This window comes from Schistocerca gregaria, chromosome 5 (assembly GCF_023897955.1).
Source record: "Schistocerca gregaria isolate iqSchGreg1 chromosome 5, iqSchGreg1.2, whole genome shotgun sequence".
Lineage (NCBI taxonomy): Eukaryota > Metazoa > Arthropoda > Insecta > Orthoptera > Acrididae > Schistocerca > Schistocerca gregaria.
The window spans coordinates 411,080,633-411,097,398 of NC_064924.1; the positions used below are offsets into that span (position 1 = coordinate 411,080,633).

General features: G+C 42.9%; 1 protein-coding gene across 10 annotated transcripts in view; it reads left to right on the forward strand.

Annotated features, from left to right (window-relative positions):
* The window catches only part of LOC126272212 (S phase cyclin A-associated protein in the endoplasmic reticulum), a 554,765-nt gene that overhangs the window by 190,395 nt on the left and 347,604 nt on the right, over nucleotides 1–16,766 (forward strand). The gene's annotated exons all lie outside the window — the stretch shown is intronic.

Sequence of the window (16,766 nt, forward strand, 5' to 3'; positions counted from 1 at the left end):
ACCGCTGCGCTGAAAGTGGTGGCGTACTATCTAAAGAACTCGACTCGAAGAAAGTTGGAGGAACAGGGCGCAGATCACAGGTTAGCTCTTCATATTTCAGTTTCCCGCGTTTCTCTGAATCACTTGAGGTGAATGCCAGAATTATTTCATTGAAATTAACGCGGCCTGAACCTCCTCCCCCCCCCCTCCACAATTTTTTCTTCATTCCATCGATAGCGGAATAAGAGCTGATATTCTCAGAATGAATCTTTTACTATGCAATGTAGAGTGTGCTGCTCTGGTAGAGCGTTGTCCACGACAGGCACATTCCAAGGACGAGTCACGGTCCAGCACCCAGTTCTAATCTATTACGAAGTTTTAAGAACTGGTGTTGTCAGCTGGGAATTTAATAAAGAACGACCATAATGTTTTACGGTCATAATTTCTCGCTAGAATTTAATCTTATGATCTTTTAGTAGCTTAATGTGTAACAAACACGAGTACTAGTTTCATTGTTGGCAATCCTGGTTGCCGTCTAGGGTAGGCGGGCAAGCTGAAACATGTTCAGAACCACATATTGCAACAATGGAGGTGTCGCGCGATGAACAATATGCAGCTTTGCAATTCTGTTTTCGCCTCAACGAGTCTTTATCTGAGACCTAACCATTGTCAAAGGACGCTTATGGAGGTCTCGCAAATAGAGCGAGGGAAAAACAATTAGCTATATGCGTCCCAATGAGCCCTGACTTGCCATCGTAGACGTTACGCGAAATGTAAGTTAGCGGCAGTTGCATCATTCGGCACTCAGCCTCGAATGCCGTTTCTCTAAATTTCCTTAACAGTCTTCCTAAAAAAGAACGTCGTCTTACCTTGAGAGTTCCCATATGAATTCATGAATCATCTCCGTAATACTTTATGTTAAAGTTTTAAACATGGCTGCTTGGTTCAGTGACCGTTTTTAAATTGAAACAAATGAACCCTCGGTAACTCTTATTTTAGTCTTATTGACCAGGTTTCAACACTTCTAAGAGTGCCTTCATCAGAATGAAAACAATTAAAATGGCCTATAACATAGTTACAAATTTATAGGAAAAGAATTTTTTGTGTGAAGAAAGTGCAAGTATTGACTAACAATACAAGACAGAGACAGTACTTACACGTCACGTATAAAATAATTAACAGGCCAGAAGGGCTTTAGTCACAAAATATATAAAAAGGATTGCGTGAAGGTGAGCCACTTAAGGGCTGCTCGTACCTGTACAGCCACAGATTCCAACAGACTGAGGCGCGCGCGTTAACAAGTGCGGGCACGTGAACATGACATTGCATCGAGAGTGCCATCTAGTAGCCGCACGTACAACTTGGCTACTTAACATTTAAGTATAGACAGACGAAAATTGTAATGAATATGGTTGAGTGCATAATGTAAAAAGCAATATTTTGTTTCACAGCTACAGGTAAAGTAACATTTTGTCTGCATCAGAGCTTAGAAGTACAGTTTGAAGCATAAAAACGTCATTATAGAAAATACAGGAATGGCTGAATGACACAGCTTGTAGAAAGCGATATAACATGAAATACAGCCAATAAACCATTTAATAAATGAAAAATTAGGAGTTAACTTAGATGGAAAAAAAACATTTCGGTAAACTGCAAAAGGAGACCCGAAATTAAATGTCAAGTAACGGCTTTATACCGTTGAATTTTTTTATTGCGCAATTGTAGCTGTTCATTGAGAATGAGACTATCATTTCCAGAAAGATGTTTAAAAATCTCTAATTCTTCCAGAATATCTAATTTACATCCTTTCTTCTCGGTGTGTAGAATGTTGATATCGCAAATAGCTTTAGGCGCGTAACCTGTAGTCAGAAGATGGTCGGCAAAAGACGAATTTTGGATGCTCGTGCCATTTTCTCTTAAAAGGTGTTCTTTTTATCGGGTTGTAAAGGCACGTCCTGTTTGTCCTATGTAGCAAGATGAGCAGGAATCGCAGACAATCCTAAAGACGACAGAACTTTCTAAAGCGGAACAAATCGATATTAAATTATGGATGAAGTTTTTTTTCAAATTATTATTGGTAGAAAATGTAACGTTGCAGTTGTATTTATTACGAAGAAGGCGTGGATCCGAGAGATGGGCCCCACGAAAGGAATCGAGAAATACTTTTTCGGTTAGATTCAATTATAGAGGTGCCGAGCATAGAAACTCTTTTAGTAGTTTTCTTTTTAAGGATGTTTATACTCGTTATTCACTGCTATCGTTTTGAGTAAATTGATTTCGTCGTTGAACTTTTCTTTCGAAAGTTGAATGGGAGTAGCTCGTTGAATAGCAGAATGAAAGAAGGCATTTTTATGAGACTGTGGATGAATGGAATACGCAGGTACCATCTACATCTACATTCATACTCCGCAAGCCACCCGACGGTGTGTGGCGGAGGGCACTTTACGTGCCACTGTCATTACCTCCCTTTTCTGTTCCAGTCGCGTATGGTTCGCGGGAAGAACGACTGTCTGAAAGCCTCCGTGCGCGCTCGAATCTCTCTAATTTTACATTCGTGATCTCCACGGGAGGTATAAGTAAGGGGAAGCAGTATATTCGATACCTCATCCAGAAACGCACCCTCTCAACACCTGGCGAGCAAGCTACACAGCGATGCAGAGCGCCTCTCTTGCAGAGTCTGCCACTTGAGTTTGCTAAACATCTCCGTAACGCTATCACGGTTACCAAATAACCCTGTGACGAAACGCGCCGCCCTTCTTTGGATCTTCTCTATCTCCTCCGTCAACCCGATCTGGTACGGATCCCACACTGATGAGCAATACTCAAGTATAGGTCGAACGAGTGTTTTGTAAGCCACCTCCTTTGTTGATGGACTACATTTTCTAAGGACTCCCAATGAATCTCAACCTGGTACTCGCCTTACCAACAATTAATATTATATGATCATTCCATTTCAAATCGTTCCGCACGCATACTCCCAGATATTTAACAGAAGTAACTGCTACCAGTGTTTGTTCCGCTATCATATAATCATACAATAAAGGATCCTTCTTTCTATGTATTCGCAATAGATTACATTTGTCTATGTTAAGGGTCAGTTGCCACTCCCTACACCAAGTGCCTATCCGCTGCAGATCTTCCTGCATTTCACTACAATTTTCTAATGCTGCAACTTCTCTGTATACTACAGCATCATCCGCGAAAAGCCGCATGGAACTTCCGACACTGTCTACTAGGTCATTTACATATATTGTGAAAAGCAATGGTCCCATAACACTCCTCTGTGGCACGCCAGAGGTTACTTTGTCTGTAGACGTCTCTCCATTGATAACACCATGCTGTGTTCTGTTTGCTGAAAACTCTTCAATCCAGGCACACAGCTGGTCTGATATTCCGTAGACTCTTACTTTGTTTATCAGGCGACAGTGCGGAACTGTATCGAACGCCTTCCGGAAGTCAAGGAAAATTGTATCTACCTGGGAGCCTGTATCTAATATTTTTTGGGTCTCAGGAACAAATAAAGCTAGTTGGGTCTCACACGATCGCTGTTTCCGGAGTAGATTCTGGGTTTCCAAAAACGACACGATACTCGAGCAAAAAACATGTTCTAAAATTCTACAACAGATCGACGTCAGAGATATAGGTCTACAGTTTTGCGCATCTGCTCGACGACCCTTTTTGAATACTGGGGCTACCTGTGCTCTTTTCCAATATTTTGGAACCTTCCGTTCCTCTAGAGACTCGCGGTACACGGCTGTTAGAAGGGGGGCAAGTTCTTTCGCTTATTCTGTGTAGAATCGAATTGGTATTCCGTCAGGTCCAGTGAACTTTCCTCTGTTGAGTGATTTCAGTTGCTTTTCTATTCCTTGGACACAATCTGATCAGTATATATTTCTTTACGAAAACTATCGAATGAGATTTTATTATCTTTTATTGTAAGCGTGAAGTCAAGAAAGTTTAAGTGGTGGGCATCGTTTTCAAGTTCGGTGGTGAAAGGTATTTCCTCACGAATATCATTGAAAAGTTTAAAAATACAGTCAATGCCATCAGTAGGTCCCTTGTAGATGATTAAAATATCATCGACGTATTTGAAATAGGAGAGAATGCCTAGTGATGTAGCTGAAAAACAATTAAAAAACCTTTCTTCTAGATAGTTGATGAAAATATAGCGAGACCGTCTGATTTCTGGTACAATTGTTCATTAAATTCAAAGTTGTTGTACTTGACTACGACTGTGATGAGATTCATGAAGTCAGTGATTTGTTCACCTGAAAAATCTCTTTTAAGAAGACGTAAATTATTTTCTACGATTATGAGCGTTTCCTGTACAGGGACATTAGTATAAAGATTTTTTATGTCAACAACTTGGTGCCTGAGAGCATTCTAAATCCTTTCTTTTTTTTTTTTTTTTTTTTTTTGTAAGGCGAGACTATTGCGGACGAAATAATTGTTATCGAAAACGAATGATTTTTTTTTCAGAATTTCATGTAGAAATTTGGCCAAATCATGGTACGCGCTAAACATACTATTAGATATCGGGCATATCGGATGGCTAGGTTTTGTGGATTTTAAATTGAGACCGAAGTTTTAGGGGCTGAGGGTTCATGTTAATGAGTATTTTCTTCTGAAAAGGTTTGATTAGAAATTTTGCGTTATTGATGGCTGACTTGATTTCTTTTTGTGATTCTGGAGTCGGATCCTCAAGTTCCGAAATATTATTTTCGCTAGCGAAATCTAAGCTTTTGGAAATATATTCAGAATTGTAGGCAATAACTAAAGAGCAACCTTTATAAGACCTAGTTATTAGAGCATCTGTTTATTATGGAATTAACCAATTTTCTATCGTTGTGCGTAACTTTATTAAGAGGCTGTATTTTTGCTGAGAATGTTAGCTACATCACAAGCAATTCTAGTTTGACATGTATTATCTATTTATTTTTACAATCAAGACAAATTTTTAGGGTGACAAGCATTTTTTCTAGCACATTTTTGTCTTACAAGTTGGTCATGACATTGTACTTCAGCCCTTTTCCCAGCAAGACAGTTTCATTCTGTGTAAAACTAATGTTAGTTTTGTTTAGAATTCTTTTCTAAAAAACATGACTGCTTTTTTTAAACGTTCTCTGAGGACATTTTTGACCAGGGAACTGACAGAAAAGCTTACTAAGTTCCCAAATTGTACCTGCGGCTACTAAATGGCACTCTCTATGCAATGTCATGTGCACCTGCCCGCACTTGTTAACGTGGGCGCCCCAGTCCGTTGCAACCTGTGGCTGTAGAGGTACGAGCAGCCCGTTGTGGCTTGCCTTCACGCACTCCTTTTTATATATTTTGTGATTAAAGCCCTTCTGGCCTGTTAATTATTTTATATGTGACATGTAAGTACTGCCTCTGTCTTTTATTGTTAGTCAGTACTTACACTTTTTTATATAAAATTGTCTTTTCCTATTATTTGTAACCATGTTGTTGGGCATTTTAATTGTTTTAATTCTGATGAAGGCACTCTTAGAAGTGTTGAAACCTGGTCAATAAGACTAAAAATAAGAGTTACCGAGGGCTCATTTGTTTCAATTTTAATACTTAATGTCGATAACAAATTTAGCAGCTCACCTCTGAATCGCTTCGATGTCTACCTTTAACCCTTAACGGCCTCGCAGACCACTAGCGTTTACTCTGTAGGTAATGCAGTGTTCTTTTCCGAAGCTGCCATGGTTTCTTTTTTCAGTAGCCGCTTGAATATGCCGTGGACCTACAGTATTGCTGCTTTTCGCGTGCTATCGCTCTCTGAGACCGCACCTGGCATTTTACTTTATGGATTTAGTAGCCAAGACTACGTCTACTGCTCATGTTACAGTCCCTGGCTTGGAGAATATTGTTTTAAAATGATTTGAGGACAGTTTAGGAAGCGTTGTTGGATCAGATAGTGAGGACGAAACTGAAAGTGAATGTAAGGAACAGTGCGAAAGTGAAGACGATTTTTTCTGCCACCTGTTAATTCCTTGAATGAAACAAGTGATCAAAGTGGAAGGCAGAAGTGTGGAGACTGGATTTTTAGTTAAAGGTTCTGCTAGAAATACATCGCAACGTTACGCCCAGATATTTAAATGACGTGACTGTGTCAAGCAGGAGACTGATATATATTTATATATATTTTCCCTACTCGTCCGCATTAACTTGGATTTTTCTACATTTAGAGTTATCTGCCTCCCATCACACTAATTAGAAATTATGTTTGTCATCTTGTATTAACCTACAGTCACTCATTTTCGACACCTTCCCGTGCATCACATCATCATCAGCAAACAACCGCAGATTGCTGCGTACCCTTTGCGCCAGATCATTTATGTATACAGAAAGTAACAACTGTCGCGCTTCGTTACAGGATCATTTAGTAATCGCGAAAGCGTTACGGAGATGATAGATAAAGTTCAGTGGAAGACTCTGCAGGAGAGACGCTCAGTAGCTCGGTACGGGCTTTTGTTAAAGTTTCGAGAACATACCTTCACCGAAGAGTCAAGCAGTATATTGCTCCCTCCTACGTATATCTCGCGAAGAGACCATGAGGGTAAAATCAGAGGGATTAGAGCCCACACAGAAGCATACCGACAATCCTTCTTTCCACGTACAATACGAGACTGGAATAGAAGGGAGAACCGATAGAGGTACTCAGGGTACCGTCCGCCACACACCGTCAGGTGGCTTGCGGAGTATGGATGTAGATGTAGATGTCTCAGCACAGTACCTTGGGGCACTCCTGACAATACCCTTGACTCTGGTGGACGCTCGCCACCGAGGACAATATACTGGGGTTTATTATTTAAGAAGTCTTCAAGGACTCACTTATCTGGGGCCCTATTTCATACGCTCGTAGCTTCGTTGACAGCCACCAGTGTGATACCGTGTCAAATGATTTTCAGAAATCTAGAAATATGGAATCGGTGAGTCGACGTTCATTCATAGTTCGCAATATACCATGTGAGAAAAAGTCAAGCTGAGTTTCGCACAAGCGATGCTTTTCAAAACTGTGATGATTTGTGTTATATTGGAACTCATAATATGTTTCAGAATTCTGCAGCAAATCGATGTTAAGGATATTTGTCTGTAATTTTGCGGATCCGTTCTTTTACCCACTTTATATACAGGGGTCACCTGCGTTTTCCTCCAGTCGTTTGGGACTTTGTGCTGGGAGAAAGATACGCGATAGATGCAAGCTAAGCAAGGGACAAATGCTTTATAGAGTACCCGCTATAAAACTGAACTGGGATTTCATCCGGATCTGGCGACTTGTTTGTTTTAAACTGTTTCAGTTGTTTTTCTTCGCCAGGGATGCTCATTACTACGTCGCCTACACTGTACTCTGTGCGAGTCTTAAGGTGCGTAAAACACCTGTGCGGCTTGCGTTTAGTCGCCGTGGGGCTGTAGCTTGCTCGAAGGCCGACGTAAGGCGCCCAGTATGAACAAGGATGGGAATGGAATCCACTAGCACGCACACTGCCTAGGAAGAGGCATGTATCTACACGCGTGGTGGGGAAAGTACAGTCGCACGGCGACTTGGGGAATGGAGAGTCACTGCACTTATATATAAGTGAGGAACCCATGGTGTGTTTAAGGGGAGCATTGAACAGTACTCAGATGGAGCAGTTGACGTGGTACTGTTCGGCAGAGACTCTGAGGGTTGCGTGCGAGTCTCGGCTCCGTGCACGGTTTGGACTTGTTACATGCAATTGTTATACAGTGTGTATCAAAATGAATCATCCGATTAAAATTCATAACTATTATGTAATTTGAGATAAGTGCGTAACAACGTAGTGTTGGAAAGAGCAAACTCTCGAGTTTTACATGGTTCCCGCTAGATAGCACCAGTGCGCGCCAACTTCAGTTCTAGTAACAATGGCGTAGGGACATGAGAAAGCGTTTTGTGTTTACGTTTTGCGCAGTACGCATCAGTAGTAACTGTTCACCGTGATTTTCGTGCAAGGTATGGCGTGGATAATCCTACAGCACAGAACATTAGACGATGGCGTGAACAATTCCCAGGAACAAGTTGTTTGTGTAAAGGCAAAGGTATCCCCCATAGTTTCGCAAGGAGTCCGCGGAAATCCGTTCGCCGTGCAGTTCGACGGCTCAACATGCCTCCGATGTTCGTCTGGCGTGTGTTGCGTTGACGTTTACACATGAAAGCATACAAAGTTCACCTGCTGCAAGCTTTTCGTAAAGATGACGAAAATAACGTGTGGAGTTCTGTAATTTCGTTCTTGACGGGATGGAGGATGACAGTTTTCTCCCATGCTTAGTGTTTAGTGACGATGCAACATTTCATTTAAAGGGAAAAGTGAGCCGTCATATGCGAGAATGTGGGGTACGGAACAACCACATGAAGTTTTACAACATGAGTGGGACTCTCCAAAAATTAATGTGTGTTGTGCAGTTTCACGGTTAAATGTGTATTGTCCATTTTTATTTGCCGAGAACACTGTTACAGGAAGCACATATGCTGGAGAACTTTCTTTCCCACAGTTGGAGACTGATTCGAACGACTTCATTTACAAGCAGGATGGGGAACCACCATGGGGAAGTGAGGGGATTTTTAAATCAAAGGACTGCTGAACAATGGATCGGTGGCACTGGAGCAGATGATTCCGCCTTACATTACTCGTCTCCAAGGTCACCGGACCTGACTATGTGATTATTTATTGTGGGGGTTTATAAAAGACTCTGTTTATGTGCCTCCGTTACCAACAACAATGATTGAACTGTTGTTTTTGTTATCTTCAGTCCTGAGACTGGTTTGATGCAGCTCTCCATGCTACCCTATCCAGTGCTAGCTTTTTCATTTCCCAGTACTTACTGCATGCTATATCCTTCTGAATCTGCTTAGTGTATTCATCTCACGGTCTCCCTCTACGATTTTTACCCTCCACGCACCCCTCCAGTCTTAAATTGGTGATCCCTCGATGCCTCAGAACATGTCCTACCAATTAGTCCCTTCTTCTTGTCAAGTTGTGCCACAAACTCCTCCCCAATTCTATTCAATACCTCATTAGTTATGCTATCTACCCATCTAATCTTCAGCATTGTTCTGTAGCACCACATTTCGAAAGCTTCTATTCTCTTCTTGTCCAAACTATTTATCGTCCTTGTTTCACTTCCATACATGGCTACACTCCATACAAATACTTGAACTCAGACATCGCATAACAGCAGCTGCAGAAGCTGTAACTCAAGAAATGCTGGCTACAGTGTGGGAACAATTTGAATATGCAATGACATATGCCGTGCATCTCAAGGGGTGCATATTGAACACCTATGAAAAGGTATGAAAAAAAAAATTAGTTTCCCGTTAATCAAAAGACAAAATTCACTATACATGTTTATTAGTTTCAGAAATATAGACGTGCCAAATCGGACGATTCTTTTCGATTACCCCTGTACTGTAGGTCATTACTAGGCCCTCCTTATCATTATTCGAGGCTCTGCTCGTTCCTGCTTAGCCAGCTAGGTGATGAGACGCATAGGGTGCCAGACAACCCACGTACATATTATAAAGCAGCACGGCCGTGGCAGCCGGCGTACAGTAGTCGTTTCCGCTGGCGAGCCCGGCCCCTTCGGTGACAGAGCTGCTCCCGGACTCCCTATGGGCTTGCCTCCGCTAATGCACCTGCGGCGAAAGCGCTTCCCCGATACTCTGCTCATAAATAACGCAAATGATATTTCCTCCTGCTAGGAACAGCCTCGCTGCTGCCCACAACCGCCTCGCCCCGCCTGTCGCGATGTCTGCACGTGGCCCGCGAACTCGCCTCGCCCGTATTTATTTTGCGGCCTGTGTCTGACTCTTCTCATTTCGCGTGCGTGCGCGTGCGCGCGCGCGCGCGCGCGTGTGTGTGTGTGTGTGTGTGTGTGTGTGTGTGTGTGTTACAGAAGAGAGGGGTTGAGAGCGCAGTAAAGAAGCGCAAGAAACATATGGTACGTGAGTTGTACATCTCTAGTCTTGCTAGCACCACAGCACTATCTTGCTCCCCAGGGAGGGACTGGAACTAGAGTTTGTTCAAAGTGACATAAAGTCTGTACACATGGCAGCCGAATAAAATGTGACCATGGCCGTAAGAATCTGAGTTACACAAACAACAAAAAAAGAGCAAAAGCAACTGGTATAGGCATGCGTATTCAAGTATTGATATACGAAAACAGGCGGAATAAGACGCTGCCGTTGGCAACGTCTATATAAGACAAGTGCCTGGCGCAGTTGTTAGATCGGTTTCTGCTTCTACAGTGGCAGGTTATAAAGATTTAACTGAATTTGAACGTGGTGTTGTAGTCGGCGCAGGAACGATGGGAGACAGCATCTCCGAGGTAGCGATGAAGTGGGGATTTTCCGTACGACCATTTCACAAGTGTACCGTGAATATCAGGGATCCGGTAAAACATCAAATCTCCGACAGGGTTACGGCCGGAAAAATATCTTGCAAGAACGGGACGAAGACGACTGAAGAGAATCATTCAACGTGACAGAAATGCAACTCTTCGCAAATGCTGCAGACTTCAGTGCTGGGCCACAAAGTGTTAGCGTGCGAACCATTCAATGAAACATCATCGATATGGGCTTTCGGAGCCAAAGCCCCACTCGTGTACCCTTGATGACTGCATGACAAAGCTTTAAGTCTCGCCTGGGCCCGTCAGCACCGACGTTGGACTGTTGATGACTCGAAACACATTGCCTGGTCGGACGAGTCTCGTTTCAAATTGTAACGAGCGGATGGACACGTATGGGTATGGAGACAACCTTATGAATCCATGGATCCTGCAGGTCAGCAGGGGACTGTTGAAGGTGGTGGAAGCCCTGTAATAGTGTGGGACGTGTGCAGTTGGAGTGGTATGGGACCCCTGGTACGTCTAGATAGGACTCTGACAGGTGTCACGTACGTAAGCATCATGTCTGATCACCTGCATCAGTTCATGTGCATTGTACATTACAATGGATTTGGGCAATTCCAGCAGGACAATGCTCGCGTCCAGAATTGCTACAGAGTGGCTGTTCTGAGTTTCAACACTTCCGCTGGCCACCGAACTCCCAAGACATTAATATTTTGAGCATATTTGGAATGCCTTGCAACGTGCTGTTTACATAAGATCTGCAACCCCTGGTCTCTTGCGGATTCAGGATTCATGGTTTCACTTCCTTCCAGCACTACTTCAGAGATTAATCGTGTCCATGCCACGTCGTGTTGCGTGCTCTCGGGGCCCCTACACGATATTAGGTAGGTGAACCAGTTTCTTTGGTTCTTCAGTGTAGTTATTGTAAAAACGCATTGACAAACGAAATATGACCACAAATCCGAACCCTGCAACTCAACACCGAACTCCTAAGCCGAAACAAAGAACAGTAACTGAGCAGGGTTGCTGAAGAAAACAAGACTGACATGATCAGGCTCCAGCAAATCCACATACTGGAGGAAGAATAGTCTTCCAGGACGAAAGCACCTGAATATAAAATTGTGGGGAACATAGCCTCAAACGCTCACGGCTCAGTAATGTACCTTCGCAATAATATTAAACAAAATAGCGTTATTGCCATTAACAGAGAACACCACATAGTATGCCTCCCTTGAATTATAAGGGCTAAGGGTAATGCACATTTACATACCACCTAATACTTAATTGCTACCGAGTGAGGTGGCGCAGTGGTTAGCACACTGGACTCGTATTCGGTAGGACGACGGTTCAATCGCGCGTCCGGCCATCCTGATTTAGGCTTTCCGTGATTTCCCTTAATCGCTCCAGGCCAATACCGGGATGGTTCCTTTGAAAGAGCACGGCCGACGTCCTTCCCTAATCCGATGAGACCGATGACCTTGCTGTTTGGTCTCTTCCCTCAAAAAACAACAGCTTCATTGCTCAAATCCGTTATTGTCAACTTAAAACCGCGAAGCTATGTACATCGGAAACTTCATCTGCCGAAAAGCCATCTGGGGATATGACTCAAACGGAAAAAAGGCCAGATATTAATAAACTGGATAGACGAAAACGGCCTAAACGTTGTCTGCGATGCTAACAATTTAGAAACGTTCCTGTCTGAACGATTGCAAAACGGAAAGAACCCAGATGTCTGCCTAGCAACTACTTACTTCCTGAAGATTATAAATTCGCTTGATAAGAACAGCCCAGAAATCACACTGGAATTGGAGGAAAGGAAAATGGGAATCGTGCGGGAAAGAAATTAATTCAAACATATACTTGATAACACCTAGAACGGCCAAGTATAACATATTTATTGCAATGGCTATAGCCAGCAGCAATACGACACATTCCGCTAGTTTATGTGAAAGAACAAACGTCCTTTTGGAACAAGGAGATAGAATACCGATATATATAATATCAAAGGACGGGCGAACCATCCCTGACAGACAGGATCTCACAACCTATTAATGAACCGCGCAGGAAAAGGAGGTCGGAAACTGCAGAAAATCTAGATTTCACTTACGGCAGTAGCAAAGCATGGTCCATACTTAGGAAACAAGATTTTGAATGGTGGGCTCCATGTGGTTCTCAAGTCGTGCAGCGACCGTAATCCATAAAATTACCAAATATGCAGCAACCAGTTGCAAAATCATGTTTTATTTATTCACATTTGCAAATCGATTTCAACTGATTAACAGCCATCATCGGTGATTTCAACCATATGTGCCCTGAGAGGTAATACTGTCTTAAGCAGTGGTCAAACATAAAATATGTTTTTTTTAATGTTTGACCTCTGATTAAGACAGTGTTACTACTCAGGGCACATAATGGTTGAAAGCACCGATGATGGCTGTTAATCAGTTGAATCGATTTGCAAAAGTGAATAAATAAAACATGATTTTGCGACTGGTTGCTGCATATTTGGTAGTTTTAATTGAAACAAGGTTTAGCATCAGTCAAGCAGAATCAGGAACCTGACGTAACACTTTCACAAACAGCGTTACACGTAAAAAACTGCGTAGGAAACATACTAGTTGGTCCAGTTTTCGCAGAAGTAGTAAAGAAACAACTCAGGAGAGAGGGGGAGAGTGAGAGAGAGAGAGAGAGAGAGAGAGAGAGAGAGAGAGAGAGACTGACTATAAAAGCCTCTGGTCTCTTCCTACCCTACATGATGGTGGAACTTGATGTAGTAATCACATTAGTTAAAAACAGGATAGCTGCCAGACTGGCTGGTATATTTCCCGAGTTCATCAAACAACTTTGAAGGAAAGCAAGGCAGTGGACATTACAATTTTACTATGACATGCTGGAAAAAATCCCCCAGAAATTTAAAACTGCAACAACTGTTGCTGTACTCAGTACTAGAAAGTGCGGAGGATGAACCAGCACAGTGTTTTCGTTTTTTGTGCAGTTGTCATGCAGGAACAGGGTTGAACTTAGGGGTGCGTTATCGTGATTCAAGAGCCATGAATTGTCTCGCCACACTTCGTGCCTTTTCTTTCTCACATTTTCTCGCAGGCGTCACAACACGTCCCGATAGTACCATCGATTAACAATTTGTCCCTGTGGCACGAATAAATGATGAAATAATCCTTCAGAGTCAAAGGAGTTTGTCAGCATGGTTTTCACATTTGACCTGGCCCGAAGAGCTTTTTTTGGTTTGAGAGAACTTTTCCGACCCATTGTGAAGACTGAACCTTGGTCTCAACATCGTAACCGTGGACCCGCCTCTTATCGCCAGTTATGATTCTCATAAGGAACATCTCGTTCTCATTTGCACGATCCAAAAGTTCTTCACAGACTGCGAGGCGAAGGTCTTTCTGGCCTTGACTCAGGAGCGGTGGGACGAGCTTGACGGCAACACGATGGGATTCCAAGAAGATGCTGTGTCAGCATTTCACGACATGTTCCAACTTAAATATTTTTATTTACCGAGATAATTCTTAGTTACAGTTTTAAGTAGTATAAATTTAAGAAAAGAATATCCATGACTCTATACAATGCTAGTTTTACAGATTTAAGAAAGTATAGCTAAAATTTTGAGAAACGGTTCTAACCGTGCTTAAGTATTGCATCGCTATTCTAGTTCGTGGGTTAAGCCCACTTCTTAAATATTGAGAGGCCGCGTTAGGCGCGGATACTTAAGTATTTCAGACTTAAGAATAATCCCGCGGTAGGCGCGGCCTTAATTATATCAGACCAGGGGGTGTAGGAGCTAATTTAGGAACTATTTTGTTTTTATTTTCATTCATCTCCATGCCCTGACAGCACACTGCACTAAATATTACATTCTTCTGCAATCTTTCGCACAGGTCGTCTTCGATTTCGTTGACATTCCTGACATGAGCGTCGCCGGTAGACGTCGAAGGGCGTCCTGAACGAGGGTCATCTTTGACTTCCATTCGGCCATTTTTAAACCGTGTGAGCCATTCGTAACACAGGGTACGGCTTAAGCACTCATCACCGTAGGCTTTCTGCATCATTTGGTGTGTCCCTGTAACGATTTTCTTAAGTTTCACGCAAAATGTAATGCAGACGCGTTCCTTCTCTAATTCTGCCATTCGGCATTTGCAAACTGCGCCACGCAACCGTCTATTCAATACAGCACTGTACAATAACAGATATACAGTAATAAAACTTCGGCAGCTACACATTAAACACAGCAGTGTTCAGGAATGCCAACCGCATTTCGCTCCGATACACCATTGGCGCGAAATTACGAATGTTCCGGAATTTTTTGAACAGACCTCGTATAACTAAGCGATCGTCGATGTAATAAATTATTACACGTGCAACTAAGTGCAGTGTAAATTCATAGTCACCACGATCGCAGCAACTAGCTACACATGGTATAAAGTGCCTGTAAGTGCCCATTGTCTGAGGTTGAAACTGCTGTGACTCGAAAGCTAGCTAATGCAATAATAAAATAGTCTTAAAAGGCATTACAAAGAGGCTAATCGAAATTTAAATACAAAGCATACGATATAAAGTACATTTGTGTAAGAGGTCACTGTGAATAGTGTGTGTAATGTATAGTTTTGGAGCCGGCTATTGTGACCGAAAGGTTCCAGGCACTTCAGTCCGGAACCACGCTGCTGCTACGGTCGCAGGTTCGAATCCTGCCTCGGGCATGGATGTGTGTGATGTCCATAGGTTATAGTTAGCTTTAAGGTTCCAAGTCTAGGGGACTGATGACCCCAGATGTCAAGTTCCATAGTGCTTAGAACCATTTGAACCATTATAGTTTTGGTTTTGTATTCCTGTTGATACAGACAAAATTTCTACATCTCCACATTACTAGCATTGTAGCTTTTATTGTATTCTTGTTGTTGTTGGTGTGCTTCAGGGCTGACAGCACACTGTATTAGGAACCGTTCCATGATTAGCACAATCTTTAACAGCGTATGGTAGTTAAAGGTGGTTGCCATAATTCAAAATTAACGTTTTCCCCCATGATATTAGTTTCCACAAATATTGTAAAGTTTTGTAATGTGACTCTTAACTCGAGCTATTAATTCTGCTTCTCTACATTTGCAAGCCTGAGTAACGGTGGCGCCAGTACGCACTTGTTAACAAGCTTGCTGGGGAATGAGAGGGGTAGAGGAGGGAATGATGGAATAGAAGGGGACAGGACGGAGGCACTGCGTACTTACGTACTGCACCAGTGGAGCGCAGCCATTAGGTCGCCCTAGCCTCCGCCTTCTCCTACGACGCGCGCGCTTGCCTTTTGTTTCTGCTGTGCATGCGCTTTTCTCGCTCACTTGCCGTACTTTCGCATTATTATCCACTTGAAAATCGATGGTTGTAGTTATTTCTGCAGCGCTGCCACGACTCGCTTGCGTCGTCGGGCAGCTCCTACTTCTTTTCTCTCCTTACGATCCGAATGAACTCGCGTCCATTGAGGGAGCCATTCGTCGGAATGAAAAATGCGCACCGGAGGTCAAATAATACCCGGGAACTGTGCGTGACGGGGAAGGCATTGTCCTTAGTCGTGATTGCGATTCCCTTTCAGGTCGTGGGCACGGGAGGTTGCAGTCTCCATCACTCAGAGGTTACGGTCACATTCTACTGATTACTGGCAGGCGTCTGCTTGCTACACTGTGTGACAGGAGGTAGCAGTGAGAGGCCTGTATACTGGAAATTTTGTATCTATTTTACTACGTTCTTTGCCCTGTTCGGTAATGTAAATTATCTGTTTTAGCCCCATCACTATTCAATTTATACATTAATGATTTACCAACTACAATAGCAACTAAATTCATCTATGCTGATGACATTGCACTGGTAGCACAGAGCAGTAATTTCGAAGATGGTGAACGAATTCTTACGGAGGATCTGGAGAAGATGTCAACTTTCTTTAAGGCCTGGAGATCGATCCCAAGCACATCAAAAACTGAAGCCTCTTGTTTCCATCTAGCGAATCGTGCTGCGAACTACAAACCAAGAGTTCTGCTCAGTGGACAAACGTTGAGGTACAATCCTTTCCCAAAATATCTCGGAATCGCTCTAGATAGAACCCTGAGCTACAAAGAGAGAGCCCTGAGCTACAAAGAGCACATCACCAAGCTTTCTCATAAAGTTGCCGCAAGGAACAACATACTACATAAGCTCAGTGGTACCACCGGGGGAACCTCTGCTGACTGTCTGCGTTTAATTGGCATCAGTCTTGTGTACTCTACTGCCGAATACCGTACACCTGTCTGGTTGGAAAGTGTACATGTGAAGAATATTGACACAAAACTTAACGACACAATGCGCTGCATTACTGGTTCCATCAAATCAACCCCACGCCACTGGTTACCTGTACTGTGTCACATCCCTCCACCTCACTT